Source organism: Theropithecus gelada, chromosome 12 (assembly GCF_003255815.1).
Source record: "Theropithecus gelada isolate Dixy chromosome 12, Tgel_1.0, whole genome shotgun sequence".
NCBI lineage: Eukaryota > Metazoa > Chordata > Mammalia > Primates > Cercopithecidae > Theropithecus > Theropithecus gelada.
Genome location: NC_037680.1, coordinates 85,309,299 through 85,335,090, shown reverse-complemented (window position 1 = coordinate 85,335,090; position 25,792 = coordinate 85,309,299).

Genomic DNA, 25,792 nt, shown 5'->3' with positions numbered 1-25,792 from the left:
AAATTGCAGCTGTACCAGCTCTATTCCTGCCTCAGGCCTGTGACCAGGAAAAGCGTAATTCTAGGGCCTACTGTTGATGTATTTTTCACAGTTCTGGCTATGGAGGCCCTTACCCCACTCCAGAGCAAGCATTCTAATCTCCAACCCAAGGCAAAAATACCTGTCCACCCATGCTGCCAATTCAAAGAACGGCTGAATTTTTATGCACCTGGATTAAAAATGGCATCCTGCTCTTGGTTCTGGGTCTGGGAAAATGTCTGCAGCTTTTCCCTGTGTCTTTCTCTCTTAGCACCTCCAAGCCTCTCCCCACGTTAGCTCCAGGGCTTGATAAAAACAAAGTGCTCTTCTTTGGCCTGGCGTGCTTGGATCCCCAGTGGAAAGGTGAGTTGCAGAGGGAGGCCATTTACCTCTCTCATGTACTGGGGCTTCTTCACTCACTTTTACCAGCCAGATGCCATCGCAGGGGCTGTTTACCTGTGTTCTTTTCTCCAGGATCTATGATGCCCTTCATAATTCCAGTGGATTCCTGTTTCCCTACTTGAATTAATAACTTGTAGAGTTAACCTTTATGCATTATCTCTCTATTTCCAAGTGGCAAAGACATGCTAAAAAAGTCTCTAGTTTGCCATCTTCGGGAAAAAAGAAAAGCAAAAAAAAAAAAAAAAAAAAGCCCAATGGTATTTTGGAAATTGTTAATAGAAAACTAAAATTTAAATTTAAAACTAAATGTAAATATTGAAAAATTTTATTATTGTAAGATGAAGGACTTTATAAATATCATACCAAAAAATGTGATTTTTCTTCAACCTCTAAATATTCTGTTTTCATTTTTTCCCCGTTAGCTAATTACTACCTTCGTTCATTTAAAGGCATATGTTTCTTCTCTTTTTTCATTTTAATTTCTATTTCACTAATAAAGGAGGGTGGGGATTTTTGCCATGAGAAACTTCATTTATGATTTTTAAACATAAAAAGGATATGCTGTGTTTCATTCAGTAGGATAAGCAGCATTACCAGTGATTATTTGCAGAGTGAATTTTTAAGAAGCAAACATGTCATGTAGGTCACCTTACAGAAGCAGCCTGGATCCCTTCCCTCTCACCCAAAATTAGGTCAGATGTCAAAATTAATGACACCACACACCCACCAGGAGAGTGTGAAAAGATTTATTACTCACGTAGTGAGAATTTCTGGGAAGAACAGGGCAGACCATCAAGCAGGTCTGAAAATGACATGAGGGAGCAGGGAGTGACAACTGGCTTTGGCTTTTATTGTGGTCAAGGGGCAGGGCTATAAATGAGGGTTCCTAGGCATGGATGACAGTTTATGTGGTTTGAACGTCCAACCTGCACCAAAGAAGGAAGCATCTGGGCATTCTTGCCCACATCTGAGGCAGAAGAGGAAGAGAGACGGGTGGGCTTGAAAGTTGTTAGTATTTAAACCTCAAAATAGAGTCAGACTTCTTATTACAGACATAAAAACCAGTTGCCCATGGACATGAGATTTAGAAAGCAGACCGAAGTGGCACCAGTGGAACACGTTTTCTTCTGACCTAATGGTTTTAGTGGTTGTAGTAAATGAAAAAAGAAAAATATATATACTTTTTATAATATGTAAAAATACATAAATATAAATAATATCTGTATATATAAATACATAGTTATATATACATATTTAATAGTTATTCATATGTACACAGAGAGTACTAAACAATGTGTTTTGTTAAGTATCCACATTTAGATACATTGGCATTTCTTGGAGCCTAAAAAGATGTTGCAATGATAAAAAAAAATTGATTTGTTTAATTGAAATGAGCATAAGGTTAGATAGTGCTGCTCTTTAACGTTACATAGTACTAGCTTAGAAGAGGATAGAGACCAATGAAAAGACCTGAAGGATATCTGTTATGTTTTATGTGTCATTTTGACTAGCTGCTTGTTACACAGTGATTTAATCAAACACTGATCTCTAGGTGTTCCTATGAAGATATTTTGTAGATGTAGTTAACATCTACAAACAGTTGACTTTAAATAAAGAGGATTGTCCTTGATAATGTCAGTGGGTTGCATCTAATCAGTGAAAGGCCTTGAGAACACAAACAGAAGTTTCCTGGACGAGAAGAAATTCTGCCACAAGACTGCAACATCAACTCCTGCCCTAGTTTCCAGCCTGCCAGTCTGCCCTACAGATTTCAGACTTGTCAGCCCCTACAATCCTGTGAGACAATCTTTAAAATACTTCTCTTCATAGATAAGTAGATAGGTAGGTAGGTAGGTAGATAGATAGATAGATAGATAGATAGATAGATAGATAGATAGATAGATAATACATACATACACATATACACATAGATCCTACATATGTATCTCTATCCATCTATCCATCCATATATCCTATTAGATCTGTTTTTCTGGAAAGCCCTGACTGATACATTACTGTCATAATCTGGTTTCTTCTGGTGCCTACTCTAATTTGAAAAAAAAAAAAGAATTAACAACATACTGTCATTTAAGTTATTTTTGTCCCATTTCTCGGAGTCATGACACTTATCCAACATACTCACAACCCTCCTCATTTATCTTATCCAAGAAAAGTCAACTAACAAAACATGTATAGTTTGGGGGATTTCTGATTTCAATTTTTCATTTCAGTTTTTAATTCTATAATTAAAATATAGATATTACAGATAGAGCATCCCAAATCGAAAAATCTGAACTGCTTTAAAATCTGAAACTTTTTAAGTGTTGGCAGGACTTAAAAGAAACGTTCATTGGAGCATTTCGGATTTCGGATTTTCAGATCTGGAATGCTCAATGCAAATATTCCAAAATCCAACATCTACTTCTAGTCCCAAGCATTCTGGGTAAGGGATACTCAACCATAATAAACATAATTATACCCAGAGAATGATGCCATAAACATCTATGTATTCATCAAGTAGTCTTAACAAATGTTAACATTTTGCCATATTCTTTCAGATATTTTCATTTTCATTTTTTTACATCCTAGATAGAGTTGAAACCAGCCACGTTCACTCCCCTAATTCCATTGTGAAGCTCCTCCTCAGAGGAAACTGCTATAACAAGTTGATGTTATTTATTTGCATATTTTAAACATTTATTACATAGCTATTGATCCATAAAAATCCATTATCATTGTTTTGCATGTTTTGAAAATGGTAGCATACATTATCTTTTATGGAAGCCAGAATGCCAAGATGGCCTTTTGACCCCAGACCTAGTGCAATCTCTCTCGAGTAAGGACAGGGGCTGTGAATATGATAGGATACCATTTCCATGATTATGTTACATTATATGGGAAGGTAAAGGGATTTAGCAGACACAATTAATGTTACTAATCAATTAACTTTGAGTAAATAAAAAGGGAAATTATCCTGGGTGACCTCCCAGAACCTCTCCCTTCTGTTGTTCTTGAAGAAGCAAGATGCCATGAGTTCCACAGAAAGCTGCAAGGAAATGAATTCTGCCAACAATTATGTGAGTTTGATGAGGACCCTGAGGTTCAGATGAGACTCCAGACCCACCTGATACTCTGCACGCAGCCTGTAAGACCTGAGCAGAGGGCCCAACTAAACCATGCCCAGATTCCTGAGCTCATGGAAATTGTGAGACAATAAATATGGTATGCAGCAATATTGTATCAGTTTCCTAGGGCTACTGTAACTAAGTACCACACACCTGGTGGATTAACCAACATTAATATATTGTCTCACAGTTCCTTGATATCAAGATGCCAGCAGAGCCATGCTCCCTCTGAAATCTCTAGGTAAATCCTTCCTTGTTTCCTCCCGTTTCTGGCGGTCTGCCCCCAGTCTTTGGTCTCTCCTCGGCTTCAATTCTTCATCTTCATGTAATATTCTCCCTGTGTCTGTCTTCACATGGCCGTCTTCTTATAAGGACACCCACCATATTGGATGTGGGGCCCACCCTATGCCACTCTGAATTCATCTTAGCTAACTACATCTGCGGCAACCCAATTTTCAAATGAAGTCACATTCTGAGGTACTGGAGATTAGGATTTCAACTTCTCTTTTCAGAGGAAGAAGGAGGGGGGCACAGTCCAGTTCATAGTAAATATAAAATCAATACATGTATTATTGCATTATTCACATTTTTTTAGTCAACCTGTGTTTTGGAGACTTAGCAATGAAGACACATGTAGTTCTCTTTCTTTTATACAGAATTCCCTTAGAGGAACACCCAGGTTGAAGCATTAGAGAGACAACAGGACAGATCATGCACTGTTGGTGTGTAGCCATTACAAAAGCGATTTAGCAATTCCATACAGTTGAGGTGGCTGTTTGGATATATAGTCTTTGGCCTGCTTGATCTAACACTGTTCATACATCTGATTATACTCTCCAATTATGATTATGATTTTGTCAATCTCTCTTTTTAATTCAGTTGGTTTTCACTTTAGATTCTTCAAGGAAATGTTGATGGGTACATTAAAATTTATTCTTTTTTCTTGGTGGCTTTACCTTATATTTTTAACTAATGTTCTTTTTATTCCTATTAATTTTTTTAACCTCAAAATTTATTTTGTCAGTTATTTATGTGAATCTTAGTTTTCTTTTGGATAGTATTGTCCTGGCATATTTTCTTCTAGTTCTAGTCTATTAATTTGTTTTTCATTACATTTTTCATAGTATGTTTTCAAAATAAAATATTAAATGCACACAATAATATATTTTTGCCAGTTATAAATAAAGCACAATAATATAGTTTACATCTAGGGACCCAGCAACCAAATCAAAAATTGGAACACCACTAAACCGTGCATCAATCTATGAGTTTCTTCACTATTCCAGATCCCTGCTAACCCCAGAAGTAATCATATTAGTGATGTTATTGATAAATCATATGACTTATTAGGTTATATATACATATTATATATTATGAATATATGATATATACTATGTAACATATTGGCCTGTATATTACAGAAACTATATATATAAACTATTATATATGTATAACTAAATACTTATACTTCAAATATATCATGTTTAGTTTTGCTCACTTTTTTGCTTTATAAAAATCAACAAACATTATGTGTCTAATGTTTGTTTTTGGTTAAATACAACTGTAGTTCAAACATTTTAGTCTCTGTTTCATAATATTCCAGTTTGTGAACATATGACTTTATTCACCATTCTTTTATCAATATTTTTGTTTCCATTTTAATTATAAACCAAGCTGTTACAGTTATTCTTTCCTTCCTTCCTTCCTTCTTTTCTTCCTTCCTTCCTTCCTTCCATCCTTTCTTCCTTCCTTCCTTCTTTTTTTAATTGCCAAGTTCATTTGATATAATATTATGGCTATTCTTAAATGCACAAGAAGTTTCTAGAATGTACACTCAGAAATGAAATTGCTGAGTCATAGGCCAAACTTACAAGATTAATGCCAACAACAAATTTTTACCCCATCAAAAGCATACAAGCGTTTTCATTGGCTCACAACTTCTCCATCACTTGGCCTTGTCATTTCCTAATTGTAGTCAACTAAATAGGTAGAAAAAATGTCATTATATTTTTAATATCTGATTATTAATGAGAATTCACAGCTTTTCTTATATTTATTAACTATTTGTTAAAATCTTCTGTGAAATGCTTATTCATGTCTTTCTATATTTTTCTATTAGATTACTTATGATTTTTCTTAAGAAATTTTTGGAATTCTACATTTACATATTCCTGACAAGACACTATTATATATTTTGCAAGTTTCTTTTTACAGTTTGCGGCTCATCTTATTTTTCACTTTTTTTAACATAAAGGTTTTTGGTTTAGTTTTAAAAATTCCTTCCTGTCTTAGAATAATACAGATTATCTCATATTTCATTCTAGTTATCACGTTTTATTATATCTGGAATTGATTTTTGTACATGGTGTGAAATTCAATGTTATTATTTCTATGTAACCAATTGTGCTAGCAACTTTTATTGAATATTTCCTCCTTTCTCCACTGGACTACAATGGCAACTCTGTTACCTATCCAAGTTGCATATAAGTCTGAGTCTCTTTCTACGTTCTTTGTCTTTTTCACTTGGTCTATTTGTCTATTTCTGTGCCACTATCTTAATCATTATGACTTAAAAATGGGGCTTGATATTTGGTAAGGCAAGTCTTCTCCATCTTACTCTTTTAATTCTCAAGTACATTATTGGCCCTATGCTCTTTTAAATATATTTTAGAATCAGCTTTTTAATTTTCACACACATAGGGAATTTGATTGATTGTATAAAACCCACAGATTTAGGGGAAATTGGCATCCTTACAATATTGAGTTTTCCTATTTGCGAATGTAGTAAATTATCTCTTTCAACTCAGTAATGCCAATTTTTAAAAAATTTCCTTATACTCTTCTATATACATACTATACACAGTGTTCATTAAAATTATCCCTATATAGCATATATAATTATGTCTATATATTGATCCTTCTTAATAAATTTTGAATTTTAAATTACGTGTTGAACCTATTGTTGCTGGCAGGATTTCTGGAGGCCATCTTAAAATTCTGCCTCCACAAGTTCTCTGTTCTTACCCCATTCACAGCTTTTCTAAACAGATCTATGCACAACTGATAACTAAAGAGAGCAAATGCAAACATTTTCAGATAATAAAGTGAACTTTAAAAAAAACTATTGAAGTCTAGCTATAATGAAATAATTCCTTACTAAATCACAATGTCTTAGCTTTCTTAACTATTTGATCCGTCTTTGCTATTCCTCTACTAAGCCACTTACTCTTCCCAGAAGAGCAGCTTCTGTTCTTGCACAATACTGGAAGTCTTCTACTCTGAATTTCTATTTAGCAAATATTGTGACATTAGGACAATGCCTCTGTCTTCAAAATAATAACAATATTTACTCATCTGTTTGGCAAGCGTGCATATTGTGATCATGAGTAAAGTATGAAACAGTAAAGTGGAAATTAATTGATCTTTACCCTGTTTGTGTAACTGCAGATATATCTGTTTTACATCAAAAATAAAATCTTAAGTAAAATACAAAAGGAGAAAAAAATGATTTGATTGTCACAGGCACTAAAAAGCAAATGGATAATATTCTATCAGGATTCAAGAACAGTGTTAGCCACTCGATTTTTAGAAGTTCTTCATCCCCTCTAATTCTCAATAGCTAGTAAGTGTCAGCATTAGATCTTAATTGGCAGTCAGGACTTCGGGTCCGGCAGGCCCTGTTGAATTTAATCTACAAGTGCTGACCTAATTTCCCAGATGTTTGGTAAGTATCCTTGTCTTGCTGCTTTCTAGTATACATGGGCTATAACAAATGCCCTTTTAATTGCTGTCCTACGGCTTTGACTAACAGATTGCTTCTGCAAGAGCCCTGCAGAAGAAAAGCCAGCTTGAGAACCTAAGCTTCTACAATTTATAATAAAAGCTTATTATTCCACCATTAATCACAAGTGATTTCTGGTTTTGAATCTAAAACAGAACAGACATGTCCATTTATTCTGTGGTTGCCATGCAGAACTGCAGTACAAATTATCCCACATATCCTGCTCATGTAGTATCATTGAAGTCCTAATACTCATTACAAAGTTCTTTTGCCAGAGAAATTGTGAGGGTCAAAGATAATATCTTCTTGCCAGTTGTAGAAACTAATAATGTTTACACTCCATTCTTCTCTGCTGGGAAAGCAATGTGATGTAATTCTTTTTCTCCATATCCTTGCTACTCACAGTGCATTATGGTCAGGGGACTCAGCATCATTGGCATCAACATGGGCCCCAACCCAGATGGACTGAATCTGCATTGTAACGAGATCCCAGGTACTTATCATGCACATTAAAGATTGAAAAGCACTGCTCAGTGGACTTCAGGAGGCTATCAACCATCTCTGATTATAATTACTGCTGTAAAATAATTATAACTATTAAATGTAATTGTTAATAATATGACACTTTTTCTGAGGATCTATATCCTTTAAGTAAGGGCACACAGAGAGGGTGATTTCTTTAAAGGCTCAAATCTGGAGATTTTCAAGTGCTATTCAGCTTTGTTCTCCTTTCCCAGGGTTGGAGACAAGGAGCACTCCATCACCCAAGGCACATAAAGGAGTGAATTTTCTGTAGTTTCTACTATAGTCATCTTTCTCCATATAATATTTTGCCTTGGTGTTGACCCTACAGCATCAGAGTAGATTCCTACACTACCAAGGTTTCATAGACATTTGCAGAGACCGCTTGGGGAAGAAAAGCAACCTTGAGCCAGTTTAGCCGGACTGGTTCTAGAGAGTCTAGAAAGGACTGGGCGACTCACAGATCTTCCTGCCTTAGAAGGGGGGGATGTCACAGAGCCCAATGCCTGAATGCATACATGTTAACTAACATTTCCCTTCCCAGAATCTGTGGTCCCTCCCCATCTCATTTTCCATTTCCTGCCCAGCAAAGGACCATTTTAAACTCACTATAATATCAGATATTTCTAGGTTTGACTGCTTTCACTGAAGTACATAAAATAAACCAATATGTAAAACAAAGTCTACTGTTTCCTACCTCATTAGGGCCGTCCCACTTCAGGATAAGATCCCTTCTCTTACTTCGCTCCATGTCCCATCAAACCTACTCTGAATTTGCACATTCACATTAATGAATACATGTATAATAAATATCAGTGCCCTAAGCCAGTGGTTCTCAAACTTTAGCATCAGAGTCCCCTATATGGCTTCCTAAAACACAGATTACTGGGCCTCATCCACAGAATTTCTCACTCACCAATGGGGCCACAAATTTTGTACATCTCGGAAGTTTCCTGGTAAGGCTGACACTACCAGTCTTGGCACCACACTCCAAGAATCAGTGTTATCAAAATGAAATTCCAGGCATTGGGAATAGAATTAGAAGTTGTAGACTGGCCAGCTGTTGCACAAATGTCACTTCTGTACATTAGGTTCACCTGGGCCTGCTCACGCCCGCTAGGTTAACCAAGGTCTGCCAAGCCCAGGATTTACACAGCTAAAGCAGTGATGTGCAGAAATATCCCTCCTACAACCAGTCTCCTCAACCAGGCATCCCTTTGTCCAGCCACTTCATGCAAAGACAGTAAGTCACTTGTACAAGCACATTTCACAGATATGGAACCTAACAACCGCTGTACTGTTTATGTTTGAAAGTGACATACAGATAATATGGCTTTCTGCTTTGGATTTTTAATGGGGAAGGCTGGCATACCAATGGCAGAGAATGGTTAGAGTTGAAATAGCACCATTGGTATATTGTCTATTTGGTTTCTGAGACCCACACATTAAGGAACTAGCAAACAAAAGTGCGTTTTTTTTTTCTTTACTGAGATTGGTTAAAAAAAAAAAAAATTTATCCCTTTAGCAAAGAGCATGAAGAGGGATGATCTATTTTGCCATCTAGAATACATATTTTGAACTATTATATATCCATAAAGTATGTGTTGTGTGTTGTTTTCTGTAATAACATAAGAAATTACTATACTTAATATTGAGTAAAAATATACAAAGTTAAATTTTTTATATGACCATGATAAGTGCAATACTTTCTACATTCAATCACAATACACTCATTTAACAATTATTTACTGAGTCTGGTATGTGCCAGGAAATGTGCACAGTTCAGAGACAACAGAGGTAGGAAGCCAATGGTAATATTTTCTCATTTCTCAGTACTAGGATATTTCTTTTGCCAGAAATGCAGGAATGCCTGAATTCACCCCTGCAAATCTTTCCTCCTTTACTGGGAAATCTAAGCAATATGTTATTAATGGCAGTACAAATGCTTCAGAAACTGACTCTCAGTTAAAATTGCTTTAGAATGTATGGGTTTATTCTAAAAGCATAAGCTGACTTCATTACTTTATCAACCATAGTCCTAGCAGGAAACTAGTATAAACACAAAGGGCTGACCTGTATTGAATTAAGGGGCTATCTACATAGGTATGGACAAAGTTAAGGAAACAAGGGAAAGTGAAGCACCCAGAGACTAGCAACCATAGGAAGCTCCTGACACTTATAGGCCTGACAGGCCAAGGGAAAGAACAGGTATTGCCAGAATTTAATGAGAACTAGAACTTTTTAAAAAGAGACTGTCTGACTGCAGTTGGAGGAAATCCAGCCAGTGCTCAAACTATGGCCAATCTGGCCAAATTGTCTTTATTCCTACAAAGGTTGGAAGCAACCTCCTATCAGCGCTTCACATTGACTAAACCCAACCAGAGCCAAGTGATAGGATTTGTAGAATTGGCCTCCTGAAGCATGTAGCAGGGCTCTGAGAATAGATAATTTACATACTCAAGTCATCCTTCCTCTCCAACGGTAAATTATGGGAATGGAAAATCCTGGAGTTCACATGGTTTTTCCATAAATATCCATGAGGACAGAGAGAAAAAGATACCCTGGCCTCCAAAACACGGGGGCCAACTCCCTTTAACAATTCTGCTGCAATAAATGGGAGATATGTCACAACCAAATGGACATCCTTCCCTGAACAATCAGGTGCTATCTAAAACACAAATTCACAATGCAGATATGTAACACAGAGACCACGCTCACTGTAAACCAAGGCTGATCAGTGGCTCGACTCCAACTAGAAATGCCTTCTCTTTTGCTGGAGAGTATGTGAGCATAGGGCTACTGGTGTGATTAAGGTGAATTTGCTCCTCTTTTTTAGGATAAATGTAATTAGTAACTGGCACTTATTTATGTAAAATAGATCAGTTTAAAATCCAGCAAAAAAAGTATGGCTACTTTTTTAAAAGCACAAAGGTCAACATATATGGGTTTTAAATTCCACCTCAAAATGTTCCTGTCCTAGGCCGGGCGCGGTGGCTCACGCCTGTAATCCCAGCACTTTGGGAGGCCGAGGCGGGCGGATCACAAGGTCAGGAGATCGAGACCACGGTGAAACCCCGTCTCTACTAAAAATACAAAAAATTAGCCGGGCGCGGTTGTGGGCGCCTGTAGTCAGTCCCAGCTACTCGGGAGGCTGAGGCAGGAGAATGGCGTGAACCCGGGAGGCGGAGCTTGCAGTGAGCCGAGATCGCGCCACTGCACTCCAGCCGGGGCGAAAGAGCAACACTCCGTCTCAAAAAAAAAAAAAAAAAAAAAAAAAAAAAAGAAGACCAAAAGACTGGGAATGCTGAGAAGAGCCTATATAGGCTTGATACATGGACAAAGGGGTGGGGAAAGGTGGTTTTATGCTCCGTAATGTGCCTGCTCTCCACAGTACCCGCAGAAGTGGGCAGAACAGATGAGTTGAAACTTTCTTTCTCTGACTCCAACAGGGAAAACCAAAATCTTTTATTCAGCCCTCTATGCTTCTGCCCTCTGGAACTCAAGTCTGTCACCAGCAAAGTATCTTAATTAGATCTGCTTCTCCCAGCGTTTGTCTTCCTTGCTGTAACTGAAATCTGCCATGTCCTTAATAATAACACATACCCTGCAGCTCTCACAAAGGAAGCCTGCTTTCCTCTCACACCCCAGCTCCTGTGAGCTGCAATGGGAAATCTTTCTGAAGCCTCAGTGATGCTTCTGGATCATTTCTCTCTCCTTCTCCCTCAAAAATCCAGCTCGATTCAAGCACATGCACCAGACTGTGCTATTCCCTACCCCTCTTTTTGTCAACTACCGATTTTGTCTATTTTGGCTTTTGCACTTGTCTCAATGGCTTCTTTTTTACTATCCTGCTGTTATTATTCTTATGACTTGAGGATCCCCACGGAGGTTGTATCTAACACTCTGGAATCTCAAACCTCCACCTATTGTTTTTAAGCTTAATCATCCATTTGTGGTCATACCTAGACCTCATCTTCACAAATAACTACACTTCCTCTCGAATCTTGATGTGGACATCCCATGGATGAGAAAGTTAGCCCCTCTGTCTTGACAGCACTACTCTTACAAAGTTATTGAAGGAAAGTTAGAGGCTCACCAAATGTTTCACAGGACAAACACCCTGACTTCTCTTCTTTTTTCTTTTTTCTTTTTTTTTTTTTGAGATGGAGTCTTGCTCTTTTTGCTCAGGCTGGATTGCAATGGCATGATCTTGGCTCACCGCAACCTCTGCCTCCCAGGTTCAAGCGATTCTCCTGCCTCAGCCTTCTGAGTAGCTGCGATTACAGGCATGCGCCACCACGCCCAGCTAATTTTGTATTTTGAGTAGAGATGGAGTTTCTCCATGTTGGTCAGGCTGGTCTCAAACTCCCGACATAGGTGATCTGCCCGCCTCGGCCTCCCAAAGTGCTAGGATTACAGGCATGAGCCACCATGCGGGGTCCTTGACTTCTTTCAAATGTAATTTATGAGTACTTTTTTAAAAGAGCTGTTTTGCACTTCAAGAATTTATAACCCCGCATTCCACTTCCCCTCTCCTGCTGAGAATCACTAGATTTCCTTTACTCTTCCTTTTCCGAACACAAGCCAGTTCTCAGAGAAGATCAAGGTTATAATGGCACATGTGGGAAAGTCAGGCGTGGTGGTTATGATCTGCAGGTGATGAGCATGCCCCTGCTTTGTTGCTGCAAAGAAGTTCTTTAGAGTCTTTAAAGTTCACAATTCTGAAATTGTGAAATTCTTCAAATTTTTAATGTTCTTTTTTCTAGTGACCACTATTTCTGCAATTTTTAACTCCATTTTTACTCAAAGCCCTAGCATGAATGCCACTCTTTTGTTTTTGTTTATGCATTCTTCCTTACCCAGCTGAGATTTTACAGTTCATCGCTATACTCTCTTCTTCACATTCACTCCTAACTTTCTCTCCCTTCTCTATCATACTTGGACTTTAAAAATCCACCCTGGTGAAATTTCACTAGCTGTGTGGTTCACCATAGCTTTACCCAAGCAACTGAACATGACTGGAGAAAAAGATTTTCTGGTCTTTTAGTGCATGACCACAAACCTCAAATGGACACCTAGCACTGATTTAGCAAGCCTAGTATATGATCCAAATGAGTTGAGCTTCCTTCCTTCTGAGATCATAATTTGAAAGCTTCTACCTCATCTTTCCTTTTTTGTCTCATTCTTACTGATGCCTTGCTTCTAATTTCACTGAAAAAATAGGACTTACCGACAAAAACTACATCATCTTCCCAAACCAAATTTAGCAACCTTCTTATACATATTCCTGCCTTCCTTTTGGTTATAATGGAAGAAAGACCCCTCATAAATTGGGGGAATAAATGCCAGGTGTGTGGCTTCAGGAACTCTATTAGTGCTGACAGTGATTTCAGCTGTCTGCAGCACTAAAGTGGTGATTCCTGTAAGTATACTAGAAGAACCTGGAGGACAACTTTTAACTCAGTATGCCTTACAGATTATCAAAGGCTCAATTAGGAAAGAATTTAAAATGTAGGGGGGATTGCCTGGAGGATTTGCATCTGTGCATGTATTCATCCAGATACACGAAAATCTATTCTTGAGTTAACGAGACTTGTGCAAAGTTTTGCGGCTAGCTGCACCATTACATCTGTCCACTTTCATACAAACGAGTGTTGGTGCTTTACCACAAACCTAGACTGAGTAATGTGACAAGAAACAGCTTCATAAAATTTTCTGCTATGTTTACTCAAAGGAGGATTTGGGGGGCAGTGTTTACTTCCTGCAATTGTTTTCATGTGTTCTTTCATTTCTTCCATTATTTTTTCACTTCCACTGCATGACTGCTTTCAGTACAAACGATATAAAATCTTTTATTTTGAAAAGAAAAACCTTTCTCTGTCCACCCATTCCCCCACCAAATACTCCTTCATTTTTCTGCTCTATATAAGGCAAAAATCTTTAAAACAAATTTTTCTGCTTGCTGTTTCTATTTCCTCTCCATCTGTTCTCTTAAACTCACCCCAACCAAAATGGTATCCACATACTTCCAATGCAAGTGTTCTTATCAATGTCACCAGTGACTATAACCTCCACTTGACCAATACAGTGGTCAATTCTGAAGGAAATCAAAACATTTTACCCCAACATATATTTCTTTTATGTATATTGAAATGGCTGCCACAGGGCCAGCAGACTCACTGGGGGAAGTTTGCATCTAGAGTGACTCTCTCTTAGGGCAGCCAGGCCTTCCTGTTCTAGGCCATTTCTGGATCTAGAAAAGATTAACTGAAAAACTGGAAAGAAGCATTTACCATCTATTCTCTCTGAGGACTACTACCTATGAGGCTTCATCTATATAACAAGGCCACCTATGCTAGCCAAGCCTCTTCCTTTCTCCCTCCCATGAAATGTCATGCCATTGAAACCTGTTTGGGCCATGCTGTAATTCCCAATTCCCCATTCTTTCCAGAACCTTGAGATGGTATATGAGCTTCTGCACCTCCCCACAGAGGTGGGTCTTCATTCTGAAGTCTCCTGTGCATACAAATAAATTTGTATGCCTTGTCTCCTGTTAATCTATCTGCCTCATATCAACAATTTTCAAATAACTTTGAGGGGACCCAAGGGTCTTAGTTCTTAGTTTTCAACTTGCTCTATGGTTGCCCACTTCCTCCAAATTTTAAGTTGCCACAGCATCTCAGTCACAGGGCCTCTTCCCTTCACTATCCACATGCACTAATTTCCTTTGGCCACATACTTTAAAGAGAATATACATATTGATGATTTCCAAAGATATATCTCTAGCTTTGATCTCCCTCCTGACCTTCAAACTCAGGTAATCATCTATTTCCATCACATGTCCACTTAGACGTCTAATCGGCGTTTCAAACTTACTCTCTCAAAGCTTAAAGAAGTTTCTTCCTTCCCAATTTTCCCCCATCTCCCCATCAACGGCATCTCTGTCTTCCAGAGGCTCAAGCCGAAATCTTTAGGTCATCCCTGACACTTCTCTTTCTCATCTATGCCACAACCAATTTCTTGGCTCTGTATTCAAAGAATATTCAGAATCCAACCACCTTGCCTGCTACCTCTTTGATCTAAGCCACCATGTCTTCTTGTCAGATTATTTTTCTAGAACCATAACTGATCTGCCTGTTTGTACTTACTCCCTTAAGTATAATCTCAACACAGCAGCCAAGGTGATCCTTTTAGAGTATAAGTTAGATCATATCACGTCCTTATCTAACCCTTCCAAATGGCTTTTTATGTAATTCAGAACAAACTCTTTCACTCTCCTTCTGTACCTCCTCACTGGTCTTATTACTGTTCAAAGTACACACCAGGTATGCTCCCACCTCATGGTCGTTGTACTTGCTTTTTCCTTGGACTGGAAAGCTTTCTGCCTTAAAAACCACATAACTTAATCCCCTGTGTTTTTCAGCATGGGTTGAAAACTTGTTATATCATCAGAGAAACCCTCACTAACTACCAGTTCCTTATCTACACATCCTCCTCTCTCCCATTTCTCTGCCTGTCTTTCTTATTTATTTATTTATTTATTTACTTACTTATTTATTTATTTGAGACAGAGTGTTGTTCTGTTGCCCAGGCTGGAGTGCAATGGTGCAATCTCAGCTCACTGCAAACTCTGCCTCCTGGGTTCAAGCGATTCTCCTGCCTCAGCCCCCCTAGTAGCTGGGATGACAGGCACACACCACTACGCTTGACTAATTTTTGTAGTTTTAGTAGAAACAGGGGTTTCACTATGTTGGCCAGGCTGGTCTTGAACTCCTGACCTCAAGTGATCCACCCGCCCTGGCCTCCCAAAGTGCTGGGATTACAGGCGTGAGCCACCGCACCCAGTCCCTTTCTTTTTTCTTCATAGGCTTATCACCATTTGACACACAAAAACTTTTTTAAACTTATTATTTGCTGCTTTGTAATAGAATATAAACTTCTTGAGAGCAGTAACTCCTTGCTTTTGTTCACTGTCATATCCCCAACATCCAAAACAGTGCTTGACATAGAGTTGTCACTTAAATATATTTTTGGAATGAAAGAATCACATAGTATCCCTTTATAAGCATCCAAGAGAGGATTTTTTCTGTGTACACACTTTAGCATCACTCTTTCCATTGGTTTCTAGCATTGGAAAGTCAAATTTGGGGTCTCCCTTCAACCTCAATCCCAATTTCATCCCTCCTTTTTATTTTCTTTTATGTCATGACTTTTCCATTAACTTTTTAATTAACTTTCTTTTTATTTTATAATATTGTAATATTAATTTTTGTTACCTCCCTTAATTCCATCCATTAGATTCATAAAAGATCAGCAAGCATGTAACATGTTTTATGGTTAACAAATGAGAGAACCATTAAAATCTGTCCATTTTTATTTTGTGATATGCAGAATTCCAAGAGAACACTTCAAGCCACTCATCAGATCCCTTTAAAAACTTTCCAAAAAATTTTTAAATAATTACGTTAGAGTTAACTTATTTAATTTGCTTTATTTCTGCAAAGATCATGGAAAGACCACTTTTAGGGCAGTGTAGCTAAACCCTACTGGAATATTAAATTCCATAAATGATCATTTTTCATTAGCTGGAATAATTGCTAATGGTCTCCTATTAGTATTTTCTGTTAATATATTTTAATAATAATGTCAGAGATATGAGAAAGGTTTTTTCATGAAGAGACACATACACATTTACATTCCAATATTTAAAAAATTATTTCTAATTAGGCTTTACTTATTCTAGAACTTGAAGGTAAGTAGTCATATAAAACAAGCAAAACAAAAGAGGAAATAAAGAATATTTTTTTAAAAAAGAATTATTCATCAAACAAGCTCCATGAGTGATCACGGACCATACTATAGTATAAAAGTATACTCCTGAGTGTGTATTTATATACACCTGTACACAAAGCAAAACACAATAAATAAATTAGATACATGTTGTATTAGTCAGCTTAGGCTGCCAAAACAAAATACCATAGACTGGGTGGCTTAAGCAATGGAAGCTTATTTTCTCACAGTTCTGGAGGCTGAAATTTCAAGATCAGGTTGCCAACCTGGTTGGGCACTGGTGAGGACTCTCTCCCTGGCTTGCAGATGGATGCCTTCTCTCTGTGTCTTTACACAGTGGAGAGAGAGAGAGCAAGAATTAGTACCAAGGTAGTGGGGCGTTGCTGTAAAGATACCCAAAAATGTGGAAGCAACTTTGGAACTAGGCAACAGAAAGAGGTTGGAACAGTTTGGAAGGCTCAGAAGATAGAAAAATGTGGGAAAGTTTGGGACTTCCTAGAAACTTGGAGGGCCCAGGAAACAGAAAAATGTGGGAAAGTTTGGAATTTCCTAGAGACATGTTGAATGGCTTTGATCAAAATGCTGATAGTGATATGGACAATGAAGTCCAGGCTGAGGTGGTCTCAGATGGAGATGAGGAACTTGTTGGGAACTGGAGTAAAGGTCACTCTTGCTATGCTTTAGCAAAGAGACTAGTGGCATTTTGCCCCGTCCTAGAGATCTGTAGGACTTTGAACATGAGAGATGATTTAGGGTATCTGACAGAAGAAATTTCTAAGCAACAAAGCATTCAAGAGGAAGCAGAGCATAAAAGTTTGGAAAATTTACTGCCTGACATTGTGATAGAAAAAAAAAAATCTGGGGAGAAATTCAAGTCAGCTGCAGAAATTTGCATAAATACTGAGGAGTCAAATGTTAATACCAAGACAATGGGGAAAATGTCTCCAGGGCATGTCAGAGATATTCACAGCAGCCCCTCCCATCACAGGCCCAGAGGCCTAAGAGGGAAAAATGGTTTCCTGGGCCAGACCGAGGGGCTTCCTGCTCTATGCAGTCTCAGGACGTGGTGCCCTGCATCCCAGCTGCTTCAGCTCCAGCCATGGTTAAAAGGGGCCAAGATATAGCTCACGCCATGGCTTCAGAGGGTACAAGCCACAAGCCTTGGCACCTCCCATGTGGTGTTGAGCCTATGGGTATACAGAAGTCAAGAACTGAGGTATGGGAACCTCTACCTAGATTTCAGAGGATGTATAAAAATGCCTAGATAACTAGGCAGAAGTTTGCTGCAGGGGCAGAGCCCTCATGGAAAACCTCTGCTAGGGCAGTGTAGAAGGAAAATGTGAAGTTCGAACCCACACACAGAGTTCCCACTGGGGCACTGCCTAGTGGAGCTGTGAGAAGAGGGCCACCATCCTCCAGACCACAGAATGGTAGATCCACCAACAGCTTGCACTATGTGCCTGAAAAAGCCACAGGCACTGAACAACAGCCCATGAAAGCAGCTAGGAGGGGACCTGTACCCTGCAAAGCCACAGGGGTGGAGCTGCCTAAGGCAATGGGAACCCACCTCTTGCATCAGCATAACCTGGATGCTGGAGACATGGAGTCAAAGGAGATCATTTTGGAATATTAAGGTTTAATGAATGCCCTATTGGATTTTGGATTTGCATAGGTCCTGTAGCCCCTTTGTTTTGGCCAATTTCTCCCATTTGGAATGCGTGTATTTACCCAATGCCTGTGTTCTCATTGTATCTAAGACATAACTAACTTGCTTTTGATTTTACAGGCTCATAGGCAGAATGTGCTTGCCTTGTCTCAGATGAGACTTTGGACTTGGCCTTTCAGGTTTATGCTGGAATAAGTTAAGACTTTGGAGGACTGATGAAAAGGCATAAATGTGTTTTGAAATGTGAGGACATGAGACTTGGGAGGACATTCCACCTTGGGGCCAAGGGTGGAATGATATGGTTTGACTGTGTCCCCACCCAAAATCTCATCTTGAATTATAATCCCTACAATCCCCAAAATCTCCACAGCTCAAGGGCAGGGCCAGGTGGAGGTAATTAGATCATGAAAGCAGTTTCCCCCATGTTGTCCTCATGATAGTGAGTCTCATGAGATCTGATGGTTTTATAAGCATCTGGCATTTCCCCTGCTTGCACTCACTGTGTCCTGCTGCCCTGTGAAGGTGCCTGCTTCCCCTTTCCCTTCTGACATGATTGTAAGTTTTAGGCCTCCCCAGCCATTTGGAACTGTGAGTCAATTAAACCTCTTTCCTTTATAAGTGACCCAGTTTCAGGTATTTCTCCATAGTAGTGTGAGAATGGACTAATGCAGTAAATATAAACCAATTCTTTTAAGTAAATATAAACCAATACCTATAAGGGCACTAATTCCATTTTGGGGGCCCCACACTTATGATTTCATCTAAATCTAATAACCGCCCAAAGGCCCCATCTCCAAATACCATCACATTAGGGGTTACGGTTTCAACATATGAATTTGGGGGTACACATTTAGTTCATAACACATGTTAACTGTGAATTTCTTATTTTAAAAATAAAATGTCGAAATTTAACATGTTTATTTCAAAGGTCTTTTAGAACTGTGTTACATTGAGTTTCATTCTGTGGTGGGCAGAATTTTAAGAAGGCCCCATGATGGTTAATATTGAGTGTCAACTTGATTGGATTGAAGGATGCAAAGTATTGTTCCTGGGTGTCTCTGTGAGTGTGTTGCCAAAGGAGATTAACACTTAAGTCAGTGGACTGGGAGAGATAGACCCACCCTCAATCTAGGTAGGCACATTCTAATCAACTGCCAGCATGGCTAGAATGAAAGCAGGCAGAAGAACGTGGAAGGACAAGACTGACTGCATCTTCTGGCCTACACCTTTCTCCTATATCCGGGAAGCTGGATCTTTCCTGCCTTCAACATCAGACTCCAAGTTCTTCAGCTTTTGGACTCTTGGACCTACACCAGTGGTTTGCCAAGTGCTCTTGGGTCTTTGGCTACAGACTAAAGGCTGCACTGTCAGTTTCCCTACTTTGGAGGTTTTGGGACTCTGACTGGCTTCCTTGCTCCTCAGCTTGCAGATGGCCTATTGTGGGACTTCACCTTGTGGTTGTGTGAGTCAATACTCTTCAATAAACTCCCCTTCATATATACATCTATCCTATTAGTCCTGTTCCTCTAGAGAACCCTGACTAATTCAGCCCCCAAGATTCCCAACTACTGTTGTCCTAACCCAGTAAAATCCTCTCCCTTTGAGTGTAGGTAGAACCTCTGAACATGATGGGATTTCACTCCCATGACTAGGCTAGTAATCAGTTGACTTTCAAGTAATAAAATGGGAGATTATCCTGGGTGGGTTTGATCTAATCAGAAAAGCCTTTCAAAGAAGGTGAAGTGTCAGAAAGATGCTCTCCTGCTAACCTCTAAGAAGTAAACTTCACTGAGTATTAAAGCTACAAGGAAACATATACTTCTCATGAACATGGAAGAGGGCTCAAGTCTCCAGATAAGAATCCAGGCCCTGCTGCAAAACCTTGACTGCAGCCTTGTGAGACGGCCTGAGGCAGAGAACCCAGTTAAGCCATAACTGGGTTCCTGATTCACAGAAATTATGAGATAATGAATGTATATTTTTTGGTTTGGTTTGGTTTCTTGAGATGGAGTCTCACTCTGTCGCCTAGGCTGGAGTGCAGTGGCGCAATCTCGGCTCACTGCAACCTCCGCCTCCCGTGTTCACGCCATTCACCTGCCTCAGCCTCCCGAGTAGCTGGGACTACAGGCACCTGCCACCACACCCAACTGATTTTTTTGTATTTTTAGTGGAGATGGGGTTTCACCATGTAAGCCAGGATGGTCTCAATCCCCTGACCATGTGATCCGCCGGCCTTGGCCTCCCAAAGTGCAGGGATTACAGGCATGAGACTCTGCGCCCAGCTATGAATGTGTATTGTTTTAATTCCCTAAATTTGTGATAATTTGCTATGAAACAATAGAAATCTAATACATGTGTTGAATTTGAATGTTAATTTGATAAGTGCAGCAGCCTAAAGATGAAGTTAAAATTTTTCACAGGTTATAGTTACATGAGGGAAAAATAATTAGTATTGTGATAAAAAGTAATTTAAAGTTTAGATCAGCTATTGAATGGCATTCTATATATTTTCTGACTATTGATTAGGCAAAATAAAAATCATTGGCATATTTCCATTTTAAATTTTTAAATAGATTTTAAATGCTCACAGCGGGTAAAATATTTTAAAAGCCAATTAATAAATCACAATGTCTCTAATGAATTAGTATAGCAATAAACTCATTTCTAAATGAATTCAAAAGCATCATAGATTTTATTGAATATTGAGAAACAAAATAATTATAATAATTTTGTAAAATAGGGTGTCAGGGTAGATGCATTTTTCCAGAACTTAAAAAAAGCTATTTTTGCTGGTAGAAATGCTCTTTTGGTGGAATTTATATTTGGATTCTTACCTGGTGGAAGGTCAACCCAAAACGGCAGGCTTGCCAGACTGAATGTATTACAATCCTAGCTCTGATTTAAAGATTATAACTTTTAACAGGTCTCCCTTCCAATAGAGTTAGCTTTATAATCATGTAATTATGCATAATTCCGTGCATGTGACAGACATTACACTATATAAAAGCTTTTACTCTCTAGCGGACTAGAGTCAATTAGTATCAACAAGGAAGTTAAATTTGACAGGCTTCCTAGATTCCAGCTGTGACCTAATCACAGGTATTTTTAAGGGTCCAGCTCTCACATTTCTTAAAATAGTTCTAAGAAATGTCTCCTGCTGAATACATTCATTTTAAGACACTGCTATGTGTCTACTGCTCTTAAGACAGGCTAAGTACCAATGACACACAAAACTAGTAACTGCTATGTGACTATGCTCCAATACATAGTCACTTTCAAAACTACTCTCATAGAAACAGAGAGTAGAATGGTGGTTGCCAGTGGCTGGCAGAGAGGGAAAATTGGAAGTTGCTATTTAAAGATATAAAGTTTCACTTGTGCATAATGAATGAGTTTTAGTGATTTGCTGTACAATATTATACATATAGTTAGCATTACTATATTGTACATTTAAAATTTATTAAATATAAAAAATATCATGTTAAATGTTCTTACCACAATTTAAAACACAACAGAAGAAGGCAATTATAAATACTAGTTTATAAGCCTAAATGTTAAAGATATAGTGGGTATAAAATTAGTAGCACAAGTGAGGAGGAAATTGAGCTATATTTGAGCAAACATATTATGTATTATTGAAATAAAGTTGATGTTAAACTGAGCTAGATTGTTTTAAGTTGGGATTTTAATTATAACCCCTGTAGCAATCACCTAGGAAATAACTAAAAATATATATAGTAAAAGAAACAACAAGGGGACTCAATGAAATATAGATCTGCAGGGTGAGTTAGTAAGCAGGAGATGCAGGAAAGTCAGTGATGTAGCTCCAGTCTGAAGGTTAGGAGGCTTGAAATCAAGGAAGCGCCAATGTTTCAGTTCGTCTGAAGGAAGGAAAAATTATCTCTTACTCTGGGGAAAGGTCAGCTTCTTTGCACTATTCGAGACTTCAGTTGATTGCATGAGGCCCACTCACATTAGAGAGGACAATCAGCTTTACTCCAATCTCTCTGATTTAAATATTAATCTCACCCAAAACACCCTCACAGAAACACCTAGAATAATGTTTGACCAAATATATGGGCACCCCATAGCCAGTCAAGCTGAAATGTACAATTAACCATCACAAGACCTTGGACTGACCTTTACTTTGAGCAAAAAAAACTCCTCCATTTATCAGAGAGACTTCTCCCCAGTCGCTCTGCTGATGTTTCTTTCCTGTTAGTAGACAACTGTTTTATAGGATCTTTTCGATTTCTGCACAGCTTACAAGCAGAGGCACTGACATTTTGTTCTAGGCTATCTTTTCAAAGATGTTGCATGGCAAACAGCCTTGGAAGATAAGATAATGTCTCCATCTGGACCACAGGGCTAATATGCCTACTGTTTGTTATAAAAGATTTGAGCTGGGCCGGGCGCAGCACATGTCTGTAATTCCCAGCACTTTGGGAGGCCAAGGCGGGTGGATCACCTGGGGTCAGGAGTTCGAGACTAGCTTGACTAACATGGTGAGACCCTGTCTCTACTAAATACAAAAAAAAAAAAATAGTAATAATAGCCGAGTGTGGTGGCACATGCCTGTGATCCCAGCTACTTGGGAGGCTGAGGCAGGAGAATCGCTTGAATCTGGGAGACGAAGGTTGCAGTGAGCCAAGATCACCCCATTGCACTCCAGCCTAGGCAACAAGATGAAACTCCATCTCAAAAAAAAAAAAAAAAAGATTTGAGCTTAGGCTCAGGGTTCTCCTCCTATGATACAACCTCCTGGCATGCAGGCATTCATCTGGGCTCATACACATCACCCCTATGGGGCTTGGAGCTTGGGGCTTGGAGGCAAGGAGAACTGATGCAAATATTTTGATATCACGATAATAAAGTCCTTTGTCTTGGACTCAGGAGGCTCCTGTTTATGATAACAGCCATGAAACTGGCAGACTACCTTGTTAGCTTGCAAGTAGGATAAAATCTCATCTTTCACAGTTTTTTAAATTCTCTTTTTAAAAATTTACATTCTCACTCTTTTTCCCAGCCCCTACAACCATGGACTATTACTACCCACATTGGTGAATCACGCCTTCTGAAGTAGATTTTCCTGTTCTTAAACTATGTACTTTTACAGGCACCATCTTAACCCTCTGGGGTCACTGATGATCTATGTCTACTAACTTATTGTTAAGTAAGTTCTGAGCCAATTCCAGACTGGAACAGAAGGATGCAGCAGCTTCCATTCAAGTTATGTAAACATTTATTTAAATGATATTTTAACCATTTAAATATTCAGAGGAAAAGAACTTTGCTCCTTTTAGAAATGACTAACCCTTCCAAAAACTAGGTAGATATTATTAAATAGATGTTTTAATTGTACATGAAAGATAAAAAGGAATAAAAATATAATTATTTACTTTGTAAGTATAAATAATAAGTGCTGAATAAGAGAAAACCACCACGAGGACACTGGTACATTGCAATGATGACCCCAACTCTTCATACCCACTCTCCTTCATATTCACTCCAGTTGCCATATGACTTTGTAGTTCCTCTCGCTAAACAGGCTAAACATACTCCTTGAGTGCGGTCTGTCCTTATGCCTTTCTATGACCTTGTCTATTCATGATTATAAATATTGGGTTAATAAATCATTAGTCTAGATTTGAACTATTTATGTTACTCAAAGACACAAAGATTCTGAAGCCCTTGACGTCAAGAATCTATGTTACACAGTGTGAAACTTTCCCTGGGCTCTGAAAATGATGCATTTCCCTTTCCTTTTTTTCTTCCCTGAAGGAAACAAAGTACAGAGAACTTTGACTCAATAGTGAATTGATCAATGAGAAATCATTGCTTTTGGCATAGAAACTCACTGGTCACGTAGGTATTAAACACTTAAGAAGTAAAATGGATATCAGTGTCTTGGGATATGCAGCCTGACTTACCTTCGTAGATAATAAGTTATAGCTGCATCTCTGCTTTGTAAGGAAGTATAAATAAAAACAGAAAATCAAATGTATCCAAAAAAGTAATTTCTAAAAATCCACTGACGGAAATAATAGCATTGTTGATTTCAGAATTGGCCCATAGGTATTTCCTCTCTGCTCTCTCCAAACTCCAGCATAAATGAATAACCTTGACCAACCCCTTTTATAACCTTTTATAAAAAGCTTATGATATTTAGTAATAGAAAGTCTCAATCTATAAAATGTCTTTTAGACACCTCGATTATTTCATGTACATAAACCTACAATTTTTGGATTCATGGAGTCTGTCTGGTTGGAGAATGCGGTAGCCATGTAAGCTGTGTGATTAATGAAGTATAGAATGGAGGTGCTCCAAAGCAGAATATCTCTTTTTGGGAACAATGTTTCTGTATACATTTCTCAAGAATTCTAAAATCAAAACAGGTAAAGCAGAAAAAAGAGGACTTTGGGGGTACTGAGTCTTATGGTTTCAGGCTCCTCTAGGAAATGAACATTTCATCAATGCTCAACCTGTTAATTATTATAAAATTTGATATTGGGTAAGCTGATGTTTCATATGACTTTTCTTTGACAATTCAACATGTCATATTGACATGCAAAACAATTTAAGAAATACAAAATAATGAAATATAAGTTTCAGCACTACTCAAAGTATTGTGTAAACACGTCTCAAGGTCCTCTGTGTTGAAAGGTCCATAGTGTTGAAACTATGCCCCAAAGAGTTAAACACACCAACAACTAACAGAAATTCTTGAGTTTGCAGGATGATAGATAAGAAAAGAAACAACTTGCAAAAACACTGAAACTCTGTCTGCTTGTAAAAATTGGTTGCAATCAATATGGCCAAATAGATTCTGCACAGAACCAGCTTGCTGACGTCACAATCCGAATTTGCACTGCATGTTTCATACTAACTCCTCCCCAAATCTGCACGTTACCCATGAGGTAGTGTGAAGACATAACTGAGCACGCCCAAGGATTTTCCAGACCTCCCTTTACTTCCACCAATCACCTATTAATCCCAGATTCCACCACCTAAATCTTATCTGATCAAATTACTGCCTTAAAGACAGCATAGGGAATAAATTTGAGCTGGATTCCTGTCTCCTTGTTGGCCAATTTGCAATAATAGGCTTTATTTTTCCCAAAAATCCCAGTGTCACAGTATTGGCTTCTAGCACATGTGGCAGCAAGCTCCTTAGGCTCTGTAATGGTGTAGGGATAGGAGTTTGTTCCTAGCTGATAACAAAACATTATTTCAACTACTTATATTTTCTTTGACAAAGAATGTTGATGAGTTTCATAAGAAATTACTCTCGCATGGGGAAGGATGGATTCTTCTGTTACTAAGGAGATTGCAACCAAATCTCAGAGATCACAACCAGATCTTAGATGGCAGAGAACATTTAGAAACACACCCAATCCAACACTTCACAAGCACAGCTTTAAAAATTTTGAGAATCACATCCTCCGGAGCAGATTTTCAATGTGAATTTTACTGTGGACCAGCAATGTT